The sequence below is a fragment of the Orcinus orca genome, chromosome 17 (genome assembly GCF_937001465.1).
Source record: "Orcinus orca chromosome 17, mOrcOrc1.1, whole genome shotgun sequence".
Taxonomy (NCBI): domain Eukaryota; kingdom Metazoa; phylum Chordata; class Mammalia; order Artiodactyla; family Delphinidae; genus Orcinus; species Orcinus orca.
This window is the reverse complement of record NC_064575.1, coordinates 70,012,574-70,034,433: the sequence shown is the minus strand read 5'-3', so window position 1 is coordinate 70,034,433 and position 21,860 is coordinate 70,012,574. Positions and strand designations below refer to the sequence as shown.

Here is a 21,860-nt window from a genome sequence, read left to right as displayed (position 1 = left end):
AGGAAGTACAGACTTGAGAGAGAGGATTGAACACGTTAACTTCTCTGGTTCACTTCTATAAATAAATGCTAAATGTCAGTGCTGTATTTGAGACTGCCCTTGGCACTTACTATGGGCAGAATGTCTGTGTTCCCCCTAAAATTCATACATTGAAATCTTAACCCCAAAGGTGATGGTATTAAGAGGTGGGGCCTTTAGGAGCTGATAAGGTCTAAGGGTGGGCCGTCATGAAGGGGATTAGGGTACTTACAGAAGAAGCCCCAGTGAGATTCCTCTTCTCTTCTGCCTTGTGAGAATGCAGCGAAAAGGTGCCATCTGTGAGCGAGGAGATGGGTCCTCATCAGACACTGGATCTGCTGGTGTCTTGATCTTGTACTTTCCAGCCTCCAGAACTGTGAGAAATAAATTTCTGTTGTTTATAATCCAACTAGTCTAAGTTATTTTCTTATAGCAGCCTGAACAGACTAAGACAGCATCTTTATTCAGTAACAAAGAAGGAACAGTACTTGATCAAGGAATCAACACACACTAGTGTGGTTTGCTTTTAGACCATCTTAACTAGTATCTGGGTACGGGTCCTAGGGGAAGTGACTCTTGAAAGTAAGTATGAGCCTGGGGATAAAGGAAGAAAAAGGCTTCGAGTGGAGAAGGCAGTCCAAACAAAGGCACAGAATTATGAAAAAATATATGCATAGGAGACTAGAGACTAGAGGCTCTTTTAATTACTGCAGCCTAGAATCTAGAGGCAAAGAGTATACGAAGTAACTGAAGAGGAAAGGAGGTCACTGTCATTAATAGTCTTTTTTTCTATACACATGCGTTCAATGTTATCTTCTTGTGAGATAATAAGCACCATTATGGCAGGGAATGTGCCTTATTCACCATGATAGCCCCAGCCTTTAACAAATGCCTGATAAAGCCTTATTAGTGAACAGTTTTTCTTTGATCGATGAGTGAATTACCTGGTTGAAAACAGTGGGAATAAGCTTAGAGCAAGGGATAGATTTTTAAAATATTTAACAGGTAAAATTACCAGGACTTATCAACTAAAGTTAAAAATGGCACTGGGGTGCCTGTATTAATCAGATCATGTGCAGCGCCAGGACGACATAGCACAGTGTTAAGAATGTAAGCTCTGGATTGTTCTTAACTCAAACCCCAGCACCCTGACTTCCTAGCTTTGTGCCCCTGGGCAAGTGGTTTAATCCATCTGTGCTTTGGTTTGCTCAAATGCAAAATGCGAATGAATATAGCACATGCCTCATCATGTGGTTCTGAGACTTATAGGAGTTAATTCTTATAAGGCGCTTAGAACAAAGCCTGGCAAGAAGCAATCAATGAAAAGCTCAGAGTAAATTCTCATCAAGTCATTATTCAGTAGTGACTGTTTTATTGAAGGGAGGTGACTTGGCTTTTAAGTATTAGCCATACCTCTTCTTTTTTATTTTTTTTTTAATTTTTGAATTTAATTTTATTTATTTTTTTATAAAGCAGGTTCTTATTAGTCATCAATTTTATACACATCAGTGTATACATGTTAATCCCAGTCGCCTAATTCAGCACACCACCATCCCCACCCCCCCCGCGGCTTTCCCCCCTTGGTGTCCATATGTTTGTTCTCTACATCTGTGTCTCAACTTTGGCCCTGCAAACCGGTTCATCTGTACCATTTTTCTAGGTTCCACATACATGAGTTAATATACGATATTTGCTTTTCTCTCTCTAACTTACTCCACTCTGTATGACAATCTCTAGATCCATCCACATCTCAACAAATGACTCAATTTTGTTCCTTTTTATGGCTGAGTAATATTCCATTGTATATATGTACCACATCTTCTTTATTCATTCGTCTGTCGATGGGCACTTAGGTTGCTCCCATGACCTGGCTATTGTAGATAGTGCTGCAATGAACATTGGGGTGCATGTGTCTTTTTGAATTATGGTTTTCTCTGGGTATATGCCCAGTGGTGGGATTGCTGGATCATATGGTAGTTAATTCTATTTTTAGTTTTTTAAGGAACCTCCATACTGTTCTCCATAGTGGCTGTATCAATTTACATTCCCACCAACAATGCAAGAGGGTTCCCTTTCCTCCACACCCTCTCCAGCATTTGTTGTTGGTAGATTTTCTGATGATGCCCATTCTAACTGGTGTGAAGTGATACCTCATTGTAGTTTTGATTTGCATCTAATAATTAGTGATGTTGAGCAGCTTTTCATGTGCTTCTTGGCCATCTGTATGTCTCCTTTGGAGAAATGTTTATTTAAGTCTTTTGCCCATTTTTGGATTGGGTTGTTTGTTTCTTTAATATTGAGCTGCATGAGCTGTTTATATATTTTGGAGATTAATCCTTTGTCCATTGATTCGTTTGCAAATATTTTCTCCCATTCTGAGGGTTGTCTTTTCGTCTTGTTTATGGTTTCCTTTGCTGTGCAAAAGCTTTTAAGTTTCATTAGGTCCCATTTGTTTACTTTTGTTTTTATTTCCATTACTCTAGGAGGTGGATCAAAAAAGATCTTACTGTGATTTATGTCAAAGAGTGTTCTTCCTATGTTCTCCTCTAAGAGTTTTATAGTGTCCAGTCTTACATTTACATACCTCTTCTTTTGGTCTTCACTCTTTCTCTGAAAGATTTCACTGTCTTTATTGGACAAATAGCAAGTTGGAAGCCCTAAGTGATGTGTTAAAATTCACACAAATTGTCAACACCAGAACTGGGCTCAGAGCAGGGATGCTTTGATCTCATACAGTGCTTCCTACTGAATCTCTTCAAGGAAGAACTCATTGCTGGCTGTAGATAGTTAAAAGTTAAAGTCAACTTTTAACTATTAATAAGAACACATATTTTGGCAAATTGTGTCACTTCAAAGTCTTACCTGATCCCAACATCAAAAGCTTTAGGAAAATTCTTCAAATACGTGATTTTTGTTTTATCCTTTAAAGATTGATATCCCATAAATTTAGCTAAAATATTTTTTGTGTCTAAATGAATTTTTTTTAACCATGAGTTCCCCCTTTACTAGAGATTCTAGTATAAGTAGATTTTTCATCTGCTTCTATCTTCCTCAACTAGGAGCGTTTTGTGTTCATTGTGTACTAATTTTTACATTTCTCCTCTTGTGGAGCATTAGCAAAAGCAGAAATAAAATATTGGGGAAATAAAAATGAAAGTCAAGAGAACGGAGAGTAAGGATTTTGCAATTCAGCTTTGGGAGAAGTAAAAGGAAATTGAATAAAAATAATCCTGAGACTTAGAAATGCTTTGAGGACCTCTCTGAGGTGATGAGTAGGAATATGAGTAGACAGAGGCTTGCAGGGCTGGGGTACTGGGCTCTGTTGCCTTCTGAAATGTGCTGCTTAGCAAAGGAGTTATAACTGGTAAAAGGAATTTACCAACTCAGTTCTGCCTACTGAATTAAATTGAGGTCATCCAAAGCTTTTTCCATCAAAAGGTACTTTGAATTTCTAAGAGGAATACAGGAAGAATTTAAATAGTATGCCATGATGAGAGTCAAAACTTCATAAAATGTTTGAAATGAATTGAATATATGGACAAGAAATCAAACCCTAGAAAATAAATATGTCCCTTGGGAAAGTCCTCTACTGTGGTCTGTGGACCAGAGCTGATCCCTGAAGGTTTATTATCTGTCTGCTAGGGAAGATTAGACATTGAGAATAAGCTGAAGAAACATGTATAGCAGTTTGGACGTAATTTTATGTCTGTTCCATTTGATGATAAAAATATGGCCATAATGTATGTCTTTTGTTTGTATGTTTTATATATTCCTTTGTTTTTTATTTTGTTTCTAGTAATTTATTCTTTATTGTATTTTATAAAAATATCAGTCAAGGATGGATTGGGGAAGAAAAAAATTGACCCTTTTCCATAGACAGTTTGAGAAGTACTGTCTTCAAATGAATGGTTTTTCCTACAAAGTATAGCAAATTTACAACCATTACATTAAAACAGTGGGGAAAGAAAATATAAAATTTCTACCAAGCAAGAGAAGGTAAATGGAGATTAATTTTACATTTTCCAGTATTCCTATTTTAAGATATGCAAAATGTCCTTGACAATCTTATTAGGTATCATAATGATATCATTATCATCATTATCATAAGGATCAGATCATTATCAATGATCATAATCATTGAATTTATCCTTTTTATTTTGATATATATGTAATACATATTTATAAGGGCATTGACAGCTGCATTTATATTTCTATCTTCTAGTATTAGCTTTACCTTCATATCATGTTATTTTTTTAAACATTTTTTTTTTCAAAATACTTTTTTGGGAATATGGCCTCTCAGGTAAGAGCAATATACAGTATTTTATATTTTCAATCTGTACATCTTCTCAAGGTTAGAGGTTCCATACATTAATTACCTATAATGCAGCACATTAATCCTTTTATTTTTCCTGAATATACTTGCTTCAAAAATATAGTAATGTTTACATTAAAGAACAAATTTCCTTCATCTTTTCCAATGCTCTTAATTCCTGTGGACATTCCTATTTTGCTTCTTGTTAGAAACTTTGAGGGAAGGAGACTTGCTAAATTCTTAAAAAGAAAGACAAATATATGAAAAATGCTCAACCCCACTCTTATAAGAATGCCTAAAATACCTGTATTTTCCAATGTTGGCAGTATTGAAATTAGACTTGAGAAAACAAAACCCTTGCTCCGGCATACCCAGGGTGATGTGCCTACCCAGAACACACACACACAAACACACACTCATCTTTTTAGATCATGCTCTGAGCGGGGGACTCTGGGGTTCCCTCTCCCAAAGGCCGATACCTGCTTCCAAGCCCATGTGGCCATCTTCCCTGTATTTGTAGTTTTGATGGTGACTGTCACTAGTGTGAGTGAGCAAGTGACACAGAGGCTAAGGGGCATCTGTGGGGGAAGTCATGAACAGTGATTTAAAGTGCAGTCTGGGGTGTCCACATGCCTACAAGGTAAAAGATTCAGGTGTGGGGAGAGAAAAAGGGCCCTGACCTTACGATATAGGTATAGAACTGTCTATAGGATTGGAGAATATGAAAGAAAAGCCTTTTCAAAATTCTTGGTGAACTAAACATTGGTACCACTGCTCTTAAAAGACCTAGTAAATCCCTAGTAAAAGTCTTAAATTCACACCTACACTTGAGGATTTTATTCCACAGGTATACCCCAAATAACGTGTAAGAAAAATGTCTTTCCCCACTGATTTCAAAAAATTATTGAGTATCACCTATGTTCCAGACACTGTTTTAAGTGCCAGGGATACAGAAGTGAACAACAACAAAACAGTCCCTTTTCTTAAGGAGATTACAGTTTAGTGGGGGAAAGCAGAGTATGAATAAGTTACAAAATAAATGTAATTAGATAATTTTATAATAATATAAAGGAGATAAAAGGGGAATTGGTAGACTATTTAAATAGGGACATTATATGTATATATACAAACATATATATATATATAATCATTAAAATAATGCTATAGTAGCAAAAAATATAGGAAACAAATAAATGTCTATTGATAAGGGATTGGTTGAAAAAAGTAGGGTCTAGCTAGGTAAATAATGTTTATCATATAGCTGTTAAAAAATGTGGTAGAGTTTTCTGCATATGCTGATAAGGCAATATCTCCAACACAGAAAAAAATCCACAAAATATTGTACATTGTATATTTTGTATAATACACTTCATTTATTTAAAATAAATGCTTGTATACTTATGATTGTATGAAAAATTTCTAGACAGCGAGAGCAACAGCAGTTCACAGTGGTGTCTTTGGCCAAATGAAGTGGAAAGTACATTGTTCATTAAAAACCCTTTGTCCTGTTTTAGCTTTTTACTATATGAATTTATTACTTTTTAAACTAACGTCTGTTTTAAAGTCCCAGGTTGGGTTAAGATGGAAGTGCTATAGTGTAGACTGAGTGCAATGGAATTCCAACTGGAGTATGCACCGTGGTTGCAGAAAATAAAATGCTTCCTCTGGGTGAGAAAAGTGTGAACAAGGGAAAGAAACCCAGGCGGTTGATGTCGATGAAACTTCAGTGAATACATTTCCAGAGACACACTTAAAGTGGGGAGAAGCAGCTGAGCTATTTTAAAAATATGAAAATGTGCTGTAGGGTCCAACTTGGAATAAATTAAAATCATCCCAGGTTTCAGGTTGGGAAGCAGGGCTCCTGCAGTGAGAGGTGGAGTATGCTGGTGAGAATGTTTGGCAGCTTCAAGGGGTGTTCACACTGTCTTCTCAACAGGCTGAACAGAAGAGCCTGGAACATAAGACATAACAGAAGCCTTGGTTTCAAGGCGCTGGGCTAAGCCTTCTGAGGCAGCAGCAGGGGAAGGTCTTTGGAATTAAGAGGCAAGAGTCTTGCCACAACAGCATCCAAAGACAAGGCTGCGGAGGAAGCCAAGCCACTCCCTCTGAAGAGACAAGGAGAAGGAAGTTAAGCAGAGAAAACGAGAGAAATCAGGATGGAGCCCCAAGTTCAGAATGGAGGATAGAAGACAGGTCTGGAGAGGATCCCTGGGGCTCTGGGAACTTGGACATTTGCTCCTTGGCCTCTGCTGATATCGACAAGAACACATTTTAGAAAGTTGTGATTTAGCACCAGCACAGGAGCTTAAGGTACCTTTTACTTCCTGCAACTCAAGGTTGTTCCACTTTGTCAGTTTGGTTCAGAATAGCCCTTGGATGCTTCTTTAGAGGATCTGGAGCACCTGTACAAGGAGGAAAGAATAAGAACTCTGAAGTCAGACTTTTAGGGGTCAACTATCATTTTCTAGTTCGAGTCCTTGAGCAAGCTATTTAACCTCTCTAAACCTCAATTTCTTCATCTATAACATGGGATAATAGTACTACTCACCTCATAGGGTGTTATGGTGAGCATGGAATGAGATAATGCACAAAGTGCCTGGGATGTCGAAAATGCTTAATAAATGTGATGATTGATGATGATGATGCTGATGATATAACAGCATCACACAGATCAGGCAATGCGTGCATGACATTACTGCATTTGACATCAACTTCAAGGTAAAGTTTACTGATCTTTTTCCCTCAGTGATCTGGCAGGAGCAGAACATTCTGAAAGGGGGTGGGGGGCAAGAAGAGGAAGCCAGCTACAGCTCTTGCAACCTAGCCATCTAGCCAGTGGAAACGAGCCATAGAATTATTATTCTTAGCCCTTCATACCCCACCCCACCCTCCAGGGTCTCGTATCCTCAGGCTGGACAACACCTGTTATACAGTAATTCTCATGAATGTGAGGATTTATCTGTAGTTTCATGCATTGTATCCTTATCATCCACAGTTAGAGCAGAAAACTAGCTTTGGGTTTTATCATGATTAGTCTTACTAAATAGGTTTTCTACTTCCCTGTTTCCTGTTTCCCATTTCTTCAGAGCTGACACTGGGAATTCTATACCAGGAAGTTGCAGATGTGTTCATATGCCATGAAGTTACAGGAGGGGTTTCCATAGCCCCATGAGCTCAGTAATCTGACTTCCATATATATTGATCCTTACTTTGGACTGGAGGTAATTTAAACGATTCTGCCTGTCTGAGCGTTTCATGAATGCTCTCTTGCTTGGTGTAGTATGAAGGTACTTGGGTAGAGTATTTTCTCATGGTACTTAGTCGTTGGGATAAATTTTTTAGAGATTTTCACTTAATAGTATAATAGTTTTTATAGTATATTAATAGTATATTAGTTTTCTATTGATGCTGTAGCAAATTCCCATGCACTTAGAGGTTTAAAACAATGCAAATTTGTTATCTCAATTTCTGAAGGTCAAATTCTGGGCATAGCAGGGGCCAGCTGGTTCTTTCCTTGGAGTCTCACAAGACTGATAGCAAGGTATCAGCAGGTATCTGCCTTTTGGGAAGATCTGTAGATAAATCCACTTTCAAACACATTCAGGTTGTTGGAAGCATTCAGCTTCATGTGATTATAGGACTGAGGTCCCTATTTCCTTGCCGATTGTTGGCTCAGGGTCATTTCCATTTTTAGAAGTTAACTACATTCTTTGACTCATGGCCCCTTATCACTATGTTCAAAGCCAGCAGTAGTGAAGCAAGTCAAGCTGCCAATCTCTCTGACCTCCTCTTCTGCCACATCCCTCTGCTTGGTCTTCTGTTTCACAGCTCAAAATTTTTAATTTTGCCAGTTCTCAGTATATTCAAGGTTCAACAAACTAGCAGGAGACTAAAAAAGGGACAGAACTAGGTTTCAACTCCAACCAAAGGCTAGTAGCTGTCTTACAGGCTGTGTAGAGAAGGACAGCGAGTCTATCATGAAGTTCAGCAAGACCTAACCTGAATGGGATATTTAGTGGTGCCGTCTATGTGGACTTGGTTTGATCTAGAGGTGGTGGACGCAGGGGGAGGTCTCAGCATGTGTGTCATGCATGTGCAGTACAGCATCTAATATGCAACCTATAATATCCATAAATTTCTCTCAATGTTTGACTCAAATGTTTGTCCTCTGAATTCTCTTCTATATTGGAAATTTTTAGAAAATTAAGTCACCATAAGAAGGTTACTCCAGTGACACTGACCAGATTCTCTTGTATGTGACAAGATTCTCTTGTATCTTATTGTTAGACTATTTAGTTTGACACATTCTTCCTTTATCATTGTTTATGCTATGGTTCTAGGATGCTAATACAACCAGATGACCAATACTATATTTTGACATCTTGATTGGAACTTTGGTATTCTCAGAGTCACACCTCCATTTTATGTTCTTATCTCCATTTCTGCCATGACTCTTCTCCAAAAGACCACTCCTTTGGGCTTCCCTGGTGGCGCAGTGGTTGAGAGTCTGCCTGCCAACGCAGGGGACGCGGGTTCGTGCCCCGGTCCGGGAGGATCCCACGTGCCGCAGAGTGGCTGGGCCCGTGAGCCATGGCCGCTGAGCCTGCGTGTCCGGAGCCTGTGCTCCGCAGCGGGAGAGGCCGCAGCGGTGAGAGGTCCGCGTACAGAAAAAAAAAAAAAAAAAAAAAGACCACTCCCCGGTTCCCGTGCTTTGAGTTCTCTGCGTCTTCAAATATGTTGCTCAGTCATTTATAATGCACACATTTCCATTTGTTATAATTCCTTTAAGAATCCGTCTCAAAGGTCACCCTTTCTGGAAAACTTGATGCAAATAAGAATAACAGTTAATGTATCTTAGGTAAAAACTAGGTCAGACATTAATGCTTATAATGGTTCATAGAACTTAATTCTTCTAAGTCTATAAGGTGAATATTATTATATCCATTTTAAAGATGAAGAAACAGACTCAAAGTGACTCATTTCCTAAAGTAAGTCTGGTTACTAAGAGCAAAGCCAGGTTGCAAACCTATGTTGGTTCCAACATGAATCCTTTGTTCTTCATTGTGTTGTGATGCTAAAATGCTCTGTGCTTGTGACTCCTTAAGTTTAAACTCAGTCATTCCTTCATGGACCATCTCAAGGTCACTTCCTGCACACACCTTTCTTAATTCCCCCATATAGATCACCCCTAGATTTGAAATGTGCTCTTCTCTTATTTGCTCTACTGCTGAGAACCTTTGTCATTTCTATTCTTGTATTATTTTCTCTTATTCTCTGCATTCCCTGGTGGGCTGTTTGCAACCTCCCTGATGACTGGGGCCAGGTCTCATCAGCTCTGTCTTGTTCATAGGACCCCACATTCTGCCCAGTAAATGTCTGATAAATAAATAAGAATGATTAACATTTCTCTGAATGGATTTTTAAAGAGCCTGACATAAGAATGATTCTGCTTATATTAGGGGAGTGTAAGGAAAGATGACTTAAGTCATGCTTTAGTTACCTTTAATCCCCTATTTGAGTTCCTATCTTTGATGTTAAGTTCCAAAATGATTAAGAGTGCATTACTGACCTCAGACACCATTCAGGCTCTACGTCAATGCTCACCCACTGGGAATATCAACCTTCCGAAGGTTAAAGCTAATGTTTAAGGGAGGAGCATCAAAAGTGGGTGATGTCAGAAGACTTAGGCCTTGGGGACCTGCAGAAAACAACCCACCCTTTTCTTCACGCAGTGACGTTACTACTTGCTAATCATCAACAACTGGCCTCTGTGGTAGAATTTCTTCTCTGTATTTACACAGTCCATAAAGGCAGAACCATCAATGGACTTTTCCTTTACTAAGCACCATCAATATCCATGAAAATCTTTAGCTTTGGGGACAAAATTATTGCAGCCTGAAAAATGGGGAGATGGGGTTATGCTGAAATTTCTTTTTATTTTTTTTATTTGAGGCAAGATAGAGAAAACAACATACCTCCATATGTTATTTCAAAAACCATTTGATACTCCATTTGATATATAATATGTATATGCAATAATTCAATCATTTCTATAATTCTTTTTATGTATGCACAGTAACTTACGAGATGTTCCCAAACTGTGTCCAAATAAGAGAAGACCAAGATGAAAGTGACTCAAACACTGAAGCAATTGTGATCTCGCATAGTAACATGGTCAATATACAGGATCAGTTATTTCAGTGATTCAACAAAATCATGAAAGACCCAGGTTCCTAACATCTCTTTGCTCTGCCATTCTGAGCATGGTAGATTTGGTTCTCAGGCTTACCCACCCCAGATCACAGAGTAAATGCTGCAACTCCCAGTTTCATCTCATCATACAACCAAGTCAGAAAGGAAGCAGGGAAGAAGAGTGTGGTGTTGCACAGCTGATCTTAGTGGAGCAATCTGTCTAGTTAATTCCAATAACAAATAAGACTCTAGCATGCTAACTGTTACATAACCGCGGAGCATTTGGCGTCCTCCAACTTCTTAGAGGGACAAGCGGCCTTCAGCCACCCGAGATTGAGCAATAACAGGTCTGTGATTACCTTAGATGTCCATGGCTACACGCACGTTACACTGACTGGTCCAGCATAGGCTTACCCAAGGCAGCAGGCACAGGGAACCTTCTTGAAGTTCATTTGTGTTTTTTGGGGTTTTTTTTGCGGTACGCGGGCCTCTCACTGTCGCGGCCTCTCCGGTTGCGGAGCACAGGCTCCGGACGCGCAGGCCCAGCGGCCATGGCTCACGGGCTCAGATGCTCCGCGGCACGTGGGATCCTCCCGGACCGGGGCACGAACCCGCGTCCCCTGCATCGGCAGGCGGACCCCCAACCACTGCGCCACCAGGGAAGCCCCATTTGTGTTTTTACAACATATCAGTTTAATATGACTGCTAGGGTTGGTCAAATGGGGTTATCCGCAATTTTTCTGATGTGGCTAGCCACAAAAATTATGTAACTTAGTTTTACCCTCTAGTCCATCCCCACTTCAAGTTAGACATTATTACCTTTCCTTTTAATAACTATAGTAAAAGTAATCTTATTTAAGGGGATAGTGCCAGCTAAATAGTGTGCTCTGAAGACATCAGATTCCATAAACACCTATTATGGTCCAAGGATGTCTCCATATATGTTGTAACACTTTAACTACAAAAATGTCCACACAGAGGAAGATATTGATACTACCAGTATCACCAATATTAATATTGATTTTACAGAAGACTATAATTCATAGGTAGTTACATTAATTCTTCAAGACGACCCAGCTAGCAAATGGTAGAAATGAAATACAAATACAGGTTGTTTGGCTCTAAATCCAGTATACATTTTCACAATGCAACTCTACGGGCTTAGAAAATCAATTAAATTAAATGAAAACAGATCCAACTGATAATACTACTTTTAAAGATGTGATGGGTGAGAATAAATAATACTAAAGAGTTTAGGCAAATATGTTCAGAGCTGGAAGGTATTTACTAGTGGTACTTGAAATAAGTTTGGGTGGAATCTTGAATTGTACTTCTGCTTCTGGGAAGATGGAGTCGATGCACCTTTTCCTATTCATCTCACAAAGTACAGCTACAAACCCTGGACATTATATGACAAGAAACATAAGGATATTCTGAAGTGTGGAGAGAAGATGACAACCTGACTAGGCATTTGACACTCAAGTAATGACATGATGATGAGCTCCCTGGCTTTTCTTCTTACCTCATGTATCCCACACTTGGAGCCAAAGAAGCTGGTACTATTGACTGAATGTTCTAAACAGAAAGAAAATAAAGAATAAACCTTGGAAGGAAGAAAAGACACAGTAAGCAAAAATATGTGTAAATACAACAGACTTTGCTTTTCCTCTTGAATTCTCTAATTTGTGTTTTCTAAATTATGCCAGTTGAAGCAAACATAACACCATCTAATATGCTTCTAAATGTTATGTAGAGGAAATATTTAAGAAAATTATTTTACAAACAGGGGAGAATAAAGGGAAGTAAAGGGAGGTAAGCTATCTATACTGCACAAGAACTGATAAAATGATGACACAAGTAGACTGTGGTTAGAAATCCATAACAATCATTAAAAAGTTACACTATTTGGAGTGTGAAATATACACCCAAAAGCACTACAGATAAATACTTTAAAAAGCACTACAGATAAATAAAAATGAAATTTTAGAAAATGTTCAAATAACCTACAGGAAGACAGGAAAAAGAAAATAGAGACAAAAATAAGAACAAACTGAAAATAAAAATAATATTGAATTACAAAGTGAGAACATTATTCCCTTTTCAATTCCTTTCTAACTTCCTATCAAGTCGGGCAGAAATCCCAGTCTGGTGACAGAAATCTTTAGCCTTCCTGTAACATTGCTAACCTCTCCTTTTTAACCTAGGGAGAGCAGTTGCAGACTCAGAATCTTGGTTTGGTGAAACTATTTAGCCAGAACTCACTGTTTTAATTGACTTTATTTTTAAGATTACTTTCCTTTGTGGCAAATGATATAGGTTTTTATATACAGGTGTCATAAAATGTTCCTTTTTTCAATAATTAGGGGAAAACGATGGATCAATCTCCGGGAAGATATTAAATACGTCATAGTTCATATATCCAAAAAGAGCAAATATCAGGAGAGAGTGACTGAAGTTTGTGGATTTATTTAACTAAAGTGGCAAAGCCATTTCCTATCACATACGCATTAATAAAACATTTCTGTACCAAGTACTTATTATTTGTTTATATACTTTTAAGCCCATTATAATGTGAGCTTCTTAAAATGAGGGAATATGTCAATTTGTTTCTTTAGCACTTAGTATTATACTTGTCCCATAATTTTCTAAATAAATGTCTAGTGAATGACTGATTGAACAGCTCTAAAGGGAAGTATGGAAAAATAAGATCAAACTCAGCCTCTTTGTTACACTTTGCCTACGATGCGCCAAGAAAATAAAAGTTGTAAATAACTTATATATTTGAATTTTCTCTAGGTATGTACACTACCAAATGTAAAATCGATAGCTAGTGGGAAGCAGCCGCGTAGCACAGGGAGATCAGCTCGGTGCTTTGTGACCACCTAGAGGGGTGGGATAGGGAGGGTGGGAGGGAGACGCAAGAGAGAGGGGATATGGGGATATATGTATATGTATAGCTGATTCACTTTGTTATACAGCAGAAACTAACACACCATTGTAAAGCAATTATACTCCAATAAAGATGTTAAAAAAAAAAGAAAAGAAAAAAAAACTAAGGGAGATCAAAATGCGTGCTATGATATCACTTCAACAACCTCAACAAGAACAAAAATATGAATGCTCCCTGATATTTCAAATCCATATTTTAGTAAACAATGCTTAGCTTTCGGAAAGATCAAATTCTTAGCATAAGCATATGTCCATTTATATTATAATTTTAATCAGGTACTACATACCAGGTTATGCATCAGTTTTTAAATTGTTTTGGTTGTAGATATGGGATCTGTTTTTGAGAAATATGGTCATAAATTTAATGAAAATTATTAGCGAGTTTCGTGAAAAAGAAATCCTTCATGTATGTGAGTGTTTTTGTACATATTTGTGTGAATGTATTGTGTCTGTGTACTTTTAAAACATTAAAACTCTTCTTTCAATCATGTCCTTTCTAATTAACTTCAAAAAGCTAAGAGAAAATCCCTCAAAAGCTGAGCTCTCATTATTTCTGGAAATAACACCTTTATCTTTTGTAATATAAATTTATTAAAGGAGATTAACAGGCATTTTTCAAAAGAAAAAAAACACTTCGTGTGTATATGTGTGTGTAAATAGCAAAGTTGAATTTATGGCTTAGATTGTATGACAGGACTTTCTTACTTAAGCAATTTCGTTATTACTCTCAGACACAAGCAATAACAGAGACCAATGACTAAATTTTCCAGATGTTGGCTGAACAGATTTGTACTACAAATAGATAAGGATCATGGAAGTTACTGTATTATCTTGTGGTACAAATCGCTATTAAGTGTGTGAAATCAGCTGTTTTTCAAAACCTCCTGTTTGAAATTATCTTGACAGTATTAGATGCTAAGTAAACTCCTTCTCCATAGACAAATTCAAAGGTAAATTTTGACCTGTTCTTGTTCAAATGATCACTGTTTGGAATCTGTGGTCTCACTTACTGAAAGTTATTGTATTGTTCTAAGAATTGTGTGATGCCTTAGGGAAACAAAATCGATATTTCACTTTTGAAGACCAAGAGTTTTATTTTTGAAAAATAAAAGAAGAAGTTAACAACTTTTACATTTTACTCATTTGAACTTATAAAGAACAGTTTCAATTATTTTTAATGAGTGAAATTTTGTGACATAATATATAATAGAAAGAAAAATGTTGCATGAATGCCTTCCATAGCATATTCTGACAATTTCATATCCCCCTACTTTTAGGAACAATGGTTTGTTTTATAGTTCACTCTGATATCCATTTCAGAATGAAAGGCCATATTTATGGGAAATGGCGTTTCAAAACTGGGAAAAGGGAAGAGCATATTCATGAGGAAAGAATGATTTATTTTAGAGGAGTAGCTCTGTCTAATGCTCAGTAAATCAGAGTTAAACATATAGCTTATTTCTTCATTCAATAAAAAATTATTGAGAGCTTACTGTGTGCTACGCTCCTTTTTATCATCAAAGTTACCACGGTCAGCAACGCAGAAAAAATTCCTTCTGTCACAGGACATTTTTTAGAAAGGAGTCAGATTATAAACAGGGGAAACTGTAAGGTAATTTCAGATTATGAGAGGTCCTATACAGAAGATAAAGAGGGTGATATAATAGAAAGTTACTAGTAGAGAGAGAGGACGTTACAGTTATATTGTAAGTCAAGGAAGGTGCTATGGTCTGAGTGTCGTCATTTAGGTCCATGCTCTGTGCTTTAAAGGTCCTGCATATCACAACACACACACACACACACACACACACATAGTTTACAAAAACACATACACAAATACGTGGGTGCATTTGTCACTTCACTTTAAACTTAAACACCTACCTTCATGACTAATGGCACTGAGGTCCCAGGAAAAGGCTTTTTCACCTCTCTGCCTTATATCCTCAAAAAAAGATAGTGGAAGTTTGGCATTGTCCACTGTATATTTCAAATATGGACACTGTTTTGAGTCTGTGGAGAATCTGAGTAGCTGACTTGCTTAGGTAAGAAAAAGGACAAATTCTTCTCAATCAAAACAAATGCGTAGATTCTTGCACAGATACTCTAGAACATCAATGCAGAAGCAAGTAAATACTGTTCAGGGTGGAAGCAACTGTCACTTTAAAATACTTAAAATATGCCAGTCGACAAATTGGATGATTAATAATGTTTGGTACATTTTTGTGTACTTATGGGTCATCCATATATCCTCTTTTGAGAAGTCATTCTTTCAGTCTTTGCCCAGTTTGTTTTTTATTGAGGTATGATTCCTTTTACTAAAGATTGTAGGAGTTCTTTATATATTCTGAATACAATCCTTTTTTAGATATTTATCTTACATTTGCATTTTTTGCAAGTTAATAGTATGTCTTCTCACTTTGTTAAGAGTTTTTTTGATAAGCAGAAGTTTTTAATTTGGAGGAAGTTGAATTTATCATTTTCTTGGCTTGTGTGACTTCTGTGCCCTAAGGAATATTTCCCTACCCCAATTTTGCAAATATTTTCTCCTTTTTTGTTAGAAATTTTATAGTTTTGTTTTTCACATTTAGGTCTAGGATCTATTTCAAGTTAATTTTTATATATTTTGCATAGTTGAGATAGCTTATTGTTCCATATAGATATACTTTCAATCTTTCATAAAGATAAATTGACAATACATGTTCAGGTCTATTTCTAAACTCTGGTTCCGTTAAGCTAAAGTTCCACATAGTCTTGATAAGTGTAGCTTTATGTGAGGTTTTAAAAATTAAGTAATGTAAGAGCTCCAATTTTGTTCTTTCCTTTTTTTTTTTTTTTGTCATTCTAGAACCTACCTTTTCCATATAAGTTTTGTGATTAACTTGTCAATTTCTACAAAAATTTTGTGGGATTGATTGGTACTGAATTGAATCTGAGAAGATCAATTTGAGAAAAAAACTGACATCTTAAAAGTATTTAGTAACTTAATCCACAATTGTGGTCTATTTCTGTATTTATTTAGTCTTTTTAAATTTCTCTCGACTTTGCTCTCATCAGCACTTCACTGACATCCATTCATGTGCCTTTCTAGTCTACTGTCCACAATGCAACTGGAGTTATCTTTTCAAAATGTAAATCTGATGATGCTTAAAATATTTCAATGGTTTCCCATTATTTGGGGGATAAAGAACACAATTCTTTAGATGGCCAACATAGCTCTGGATAATTTGGATATGATATTTGGATAATAACTTAGTTGTTACCTTCTCTTGGAAATCTTGTAGATCACACTGAATAAATCAAATTACCCAATTATAAGTTTACATAGCACCCTGTACCTATTCTGATTAATGTTGTCATGTTATATTTATGTCTGATATTTTTAGTAATATCTATCTCTCAATTAGGTTGTAGACTTTGTAAGGGCAGAAACAGTCTGATTTTGCTCCTTATTTTCAAAGCTTGTCCCAGTGTCTAGAACACATGAGGCATTCAATGGATATTTCATGAATGATTACACAAATTAATCAATTAGCTTAGCGGTATATTTATTGGCAAGAAAGGTAAAATAGCTAAAGGAATATTAGCCTTGAAAAATGCCTACTTCTGAAAGAAATTTAAGAATTACCTAGAAAAAGAATATTATCAAATACCTTAAAACTATATTTATTTTTTCACAGGAAATCACAGCTAAGTCATAATAATAGAACAAGAATTGTAAAATATAAAATATTTGTGCTAACAACATTTAGCATTAAAATATAATCTCATTAAAAAAATATTTACAAGGTGTTAAAGCTCTCTCCAAGAGTAAAATTCTTATTATTTCCTAGAAAATATCATGGTGACTCAGGAGACTTACACAGAAACCAAACAAAATCAACTTTTTGTGATTCAGTATTGGATGGGTTTTTAGAATCTGTGACCAAAATATACCTGTGGATACAAACACAAGCTCAGCCTTATTCTTTTCCTTGAGCCAGCCAAGCACTGCTTATAACTCACACAGAAGCAGCAATAATAGGGTATGTCTTTTTTGAGGACCCACTGTTCATAATGAATGTTCCTCGTTAGCCCTTAAAATATCTGCGAAGCAGATTGCTGTATTTTTCTACTTTAAAAATGAGGTAACTGCCATTTTAGTTATTCTGAAACAGACACACAGCCCAAACGAGGTATGTAAAGCATCATTGACCAAAATATCTTCTGCGGAACATGAGTAACAGGTAAGATGTTAACTAGTGCTCTTTATAAAAAAATAAAATTAAGCTTGGATCCCTGATAAAATAAGTTAAAAAAAAAAAGCCTGAGTAAATACATTAAGTCAGTTTATCGTGGGACTTCTCAGAGATCAGTTTAATATTTTAATATGCATTGTGCTCCATTCAAAAAGAGTTAAGCACACAAAAGTTCCTATATTTATTTGGCCTCTTGAAATATTAATATATTTCAAGAAACTCTCATGGTTTGTGGAACAAGTTTGGGAAACTGTGATATTATAATGTATGTGGTTTTAAACCACATAAACAAATTGTCAGTATTTTCTTTCACCTCAAGTGTCACCTCCCTTTAGCATGTTTGGACAAGGCATTGAGGGAGAGGGGCTTGTTTAAATCCTGAGTTTTAAAATTGCCTCTGGATACGCTGAGTTCTATAATTTTCTAAATAATTTCCCATGTCTGAAGCTCAGAGAGGTTAAAAGACTCTGAGCTCATTGATTAGTAACCAATGAGCATAAAGTTTCAGGTAAGCAAGAAGAATAAATTCTAGAGATCTACTGTACAACATTGTTCCTACAGCCAACAATACTCTATTGTACACTTAGAATTCTGTCAAGATTATAGACGTCATGTGAACTGTTCTTGCCAAAATACAATAAAATAAAATATTTGGAGCTCAAGGTACACACAATTTGGAATCAAAATAAGGTTTATCTGACACCAAATACTGTGTTCTTTGTACTAAAGCTTAGTTTTATTCATGTAACTGTCTTTCACTGGGAGGTAATTCCACATAATTGTTAAGACCATGGATTCTGGATTGAGATTGCTCAGAAATAGAGCTTCATTCCAGCAATGATGAGGTGTGTGAACTTGACTTACATAACCTACCTAAAATTCACTACCTTCATCTATATAAAGAGAAGAATATTAGGATCACCATGAGAATTAAACAAGAGAATGAATGTAAAAAGACAGAGTGAGTGTCCCCAAATAGTTACTACCATCATGCATACTGGCTGTAGTTGGAGAAATTGTCTTATAGAGACAGTTTTTGTTTTTTAAACTTTAATTAATTAATTAATTTTTGGCCACACCACATGTGGGATATTAGTTTCCCGACCAGGGATCGAAGCCGTGTCCCCTGCAGTGGAAGCATGGAGTCTTAACCACTGGACCACCAGGGAAGTCCCTAAAGACAGTTTTTATACATAAATAAAATATGGAGAATTGAGATATTTATTCCAAAAGGTCAAGCAACACATTTTTATCTGAAATATTTAGAAAAAAAGGGTTAAAGTATTTTATTTGCAGTTTATTTTGGTCATTGGTTTTCATTATTCATTACCAGGGTTTAGTAACCTGGGTTAAAGAAGTTCATGACTGGATAGATTTTAGAAAATTCACGATCCCTAGATCATAAGCAAATTTTTACCTGTACATAGCTATAGGCGTTTTCTCACTGAGAGAAGATTCACAACTTTTTCCATACTTTTTACCCCTGAAATTTAGTAATCTCTTATTTATCTGTCCACATTATTTGTTATGACATAGGTTATATGGCAAGATGTGTTTGTACTATATAGATGAGATTATTTCACGGTTATTTTTAATAGTGTCAAAATTCCCAGGTTTCTTTGTCTAGCCATATAAACTTCCAGGTACTGCCTTTCAGTAATTATTGACATTACAGAAAAAGTCAGGCAGCATTTTGCAACTTCTTAATTCTCAAGATAATTATCAAATAGTCTGTACACACACTCACACGTGCTTGCGTACAAAAATGATAATGTCACCATCTACTTGATCTTTTGGTGAAAGAACACTGAAACCACAATCTTAAAAGGCTACATAAAGGGAATTCCCAGGTGCTCCAGTGGTCAGAAGTCCATGCTTCCACTGCAGGGAGCACGGGTCTGATCCCTGGTCTGGGATCCTGCAAGTCACAAGGCACAGCCAAAACAATTTAAAACTATTAAACAAGCAAATAAACAAAAGGCTAAATAGAAGAAGGAAAAAATGTTTTTTATTAAATAGTTAACAATATAATAAGGCTATTTACTCTTATTGTCCATATTCAAGTGCATTACTAAAGTACATTAAGAAAAAATGGGTGAAATATTAATTTCAAACTCTGCCATTATGCCAGCTACTGACTGTAACAGAAATATCACCACTCTCTTAAGATTTTTCTTATTCCTCCCGGGTATGACTGTAGGAAACACTATTTACCAATTCCTTGGCCAGCAGTGTCCTGTTTGGCTAGCCAAATGGGAGGCATGCATGTAAGCTCTGGATGGCAAGAGAGAAGTAAGCCATTATTTCATGGCAGCAGCTCTCCGTAGCCAACTGGGCCATGGCAGACAGTGAATGTGGGGTTTGTTTCATGGCTCCATGATTCCTTCTGCTGCTCCAGTGCTACAGGATATTGAGGGTTCCCAGAAGAAGAGAGAAAAAGAAAGGGACTAAGAAAATATTTGAAGAGATTATAGTTTAAAACTTCCCTAATATGGGAAAGGAAATAGTCAATCAAGTCCAGGAGGTGCAGAGAGTCCCATAAAGAATAAATCCAAAGAGAAACACACCAAGACACATAGTAATCAAACTTTCAGAAGTTAAATACAAAGAAAAAGTATTAAAAGCAGCAAGGGAAAAACAACAAATAACATACGAGGGAATTCCCCATAAGGTTAACAGCTGATCTTTCAGCAGAAACTCTGCAAGCCAAAAGGGAGTGGCAGGACATAGTTAAACTGATGAAAGGGAAAAACCTACAACCAAGATTACACTACCAAGCAAATTTCTCATTCAGACCCAATGGAGAAATTAAAAACTTTGCAGACAAGCAAAAGCTAAGAGAATTCAGCACCACCAAACCAGCTTTACAACAAATGGTAAAGGAACTTCTCTACACAGGGAACACAAGAGAAGGAAAAGACCTACAATAACAAACCCAGAACAATTAAGAAAATGGTAATAGAGAGGTACATATCGATAACTACCTTAAATGTAAATGGATTAAATGCTCCGACCAAAAGACATAGACTGGTGGAATGGATACAAGAACAAGACCCATATATATGCTGTCTACAGGAGACCCCCTTCAGACCTAGGGACACATACAGACTGAAAGTGAGGGGATGGAAAAAGATATTCTATGCCAATGGAAATCAAACAAAAGATGGAGTAGCAATTCTCAAATGAGACAAAATAGACTTTAAAATAAAGACTATTACAAGAGACAAAGAAGGACACTATATAATGATCAAGGGATCAATCCAGGAAGAAGATAAAACAATTGTAAATATATATGTACCCAACATAGGAGCACCTCAATACACAAGGCAAATGTTAACAGCCATAAAAGGGGAAATTGACAGTTACACAATCATAGGAGGGGACTTTAACATCCCAGTTTCACCAATGGACAGATCATCCAAAATGAAAATAAATAAGAAAACACAAGCTTTAAATGATACATTAAACAAGGTGGACTTAATTGATATTTATAGGACATTCCATCCAAAAACAACAGAATACACTTTCTTCTCAAGTGCTCATGGAACATCCTCCAGCATAGACCGTATCTTGGGCCACAAATCAAGCCATGGTAATTTTAAGAAAATTGAAATCGTATCAAGTATCTTTTCTGACCACAATGTTATGAGACTAGATATCAATTACAGGAGAACAATCTGTAAAAAATACAAACACATGGAGGCTAAACAATACACTACTAAATAACCAAGAGATCACTGAAGAAATCAAAGAGGAAATAAAAAATACCTAGAAACAAATGACAATGAAAACGTGATGACCCAAAACCTATGGGATGCAGCAAAAGCAATCCTAAGAGGGAAGTTTTTAGCAATACAATCCTACCTCAAGAAACAAGAAACATCTCAAATAAACAACCTAACCTTACACCTAGAGCAATTAGAGATAGAACAAAAAACCCCAACGTTAGCAGAAGGAAAGAAGTCATAAAGATCAGATCAGGAATCAATGAAAAAGAAAGGAAGAAAACGATAGCAAAGATCAGTAAAACTAAAAGCTGGTTGTTTGAGAAGATAAGCAAAATTGATGAACCATTAGCCAGACTCATCAAGAAAAAGAGGGAAAAAACTCAAATCAATAGAATTACAAATGAAAAAGGAGAAGTAAAACTG

General features: G+C 36.5%; 1 long non-coding RNA gene across 2 annotated transcripts in view; it reads right to left on the bottom strand.

Moving 5' to 3' along the window:
• LOC125961724 (uncharacterized) overlaps window positions 1-21,860 on the bottom strand; it is a 90,048-nt gene that overhangs the window by 16,447 nt on the left and 51,741 nt on the right. The window contains exons 1-3 of one of the 2 annotated variants that reach the window (XR_007472653.1): window positions 12,048-12,102; window positions 6,648-6,735; window positions 251-392 (exon numbers count right to left, since the gene is read on the bottom strand). This is a non-coding gene — a long non-coding RNA (uncharacterized LOC125961724). Of the gene's footprint in view, window positions 1-250; window positions 393-6,647; window positions 6,736-12,047; window positions 12,103-21,860 lie in introns of those variants that run through there. The other variant, XR_007472654.1, reaches the window with a different exon arrangement.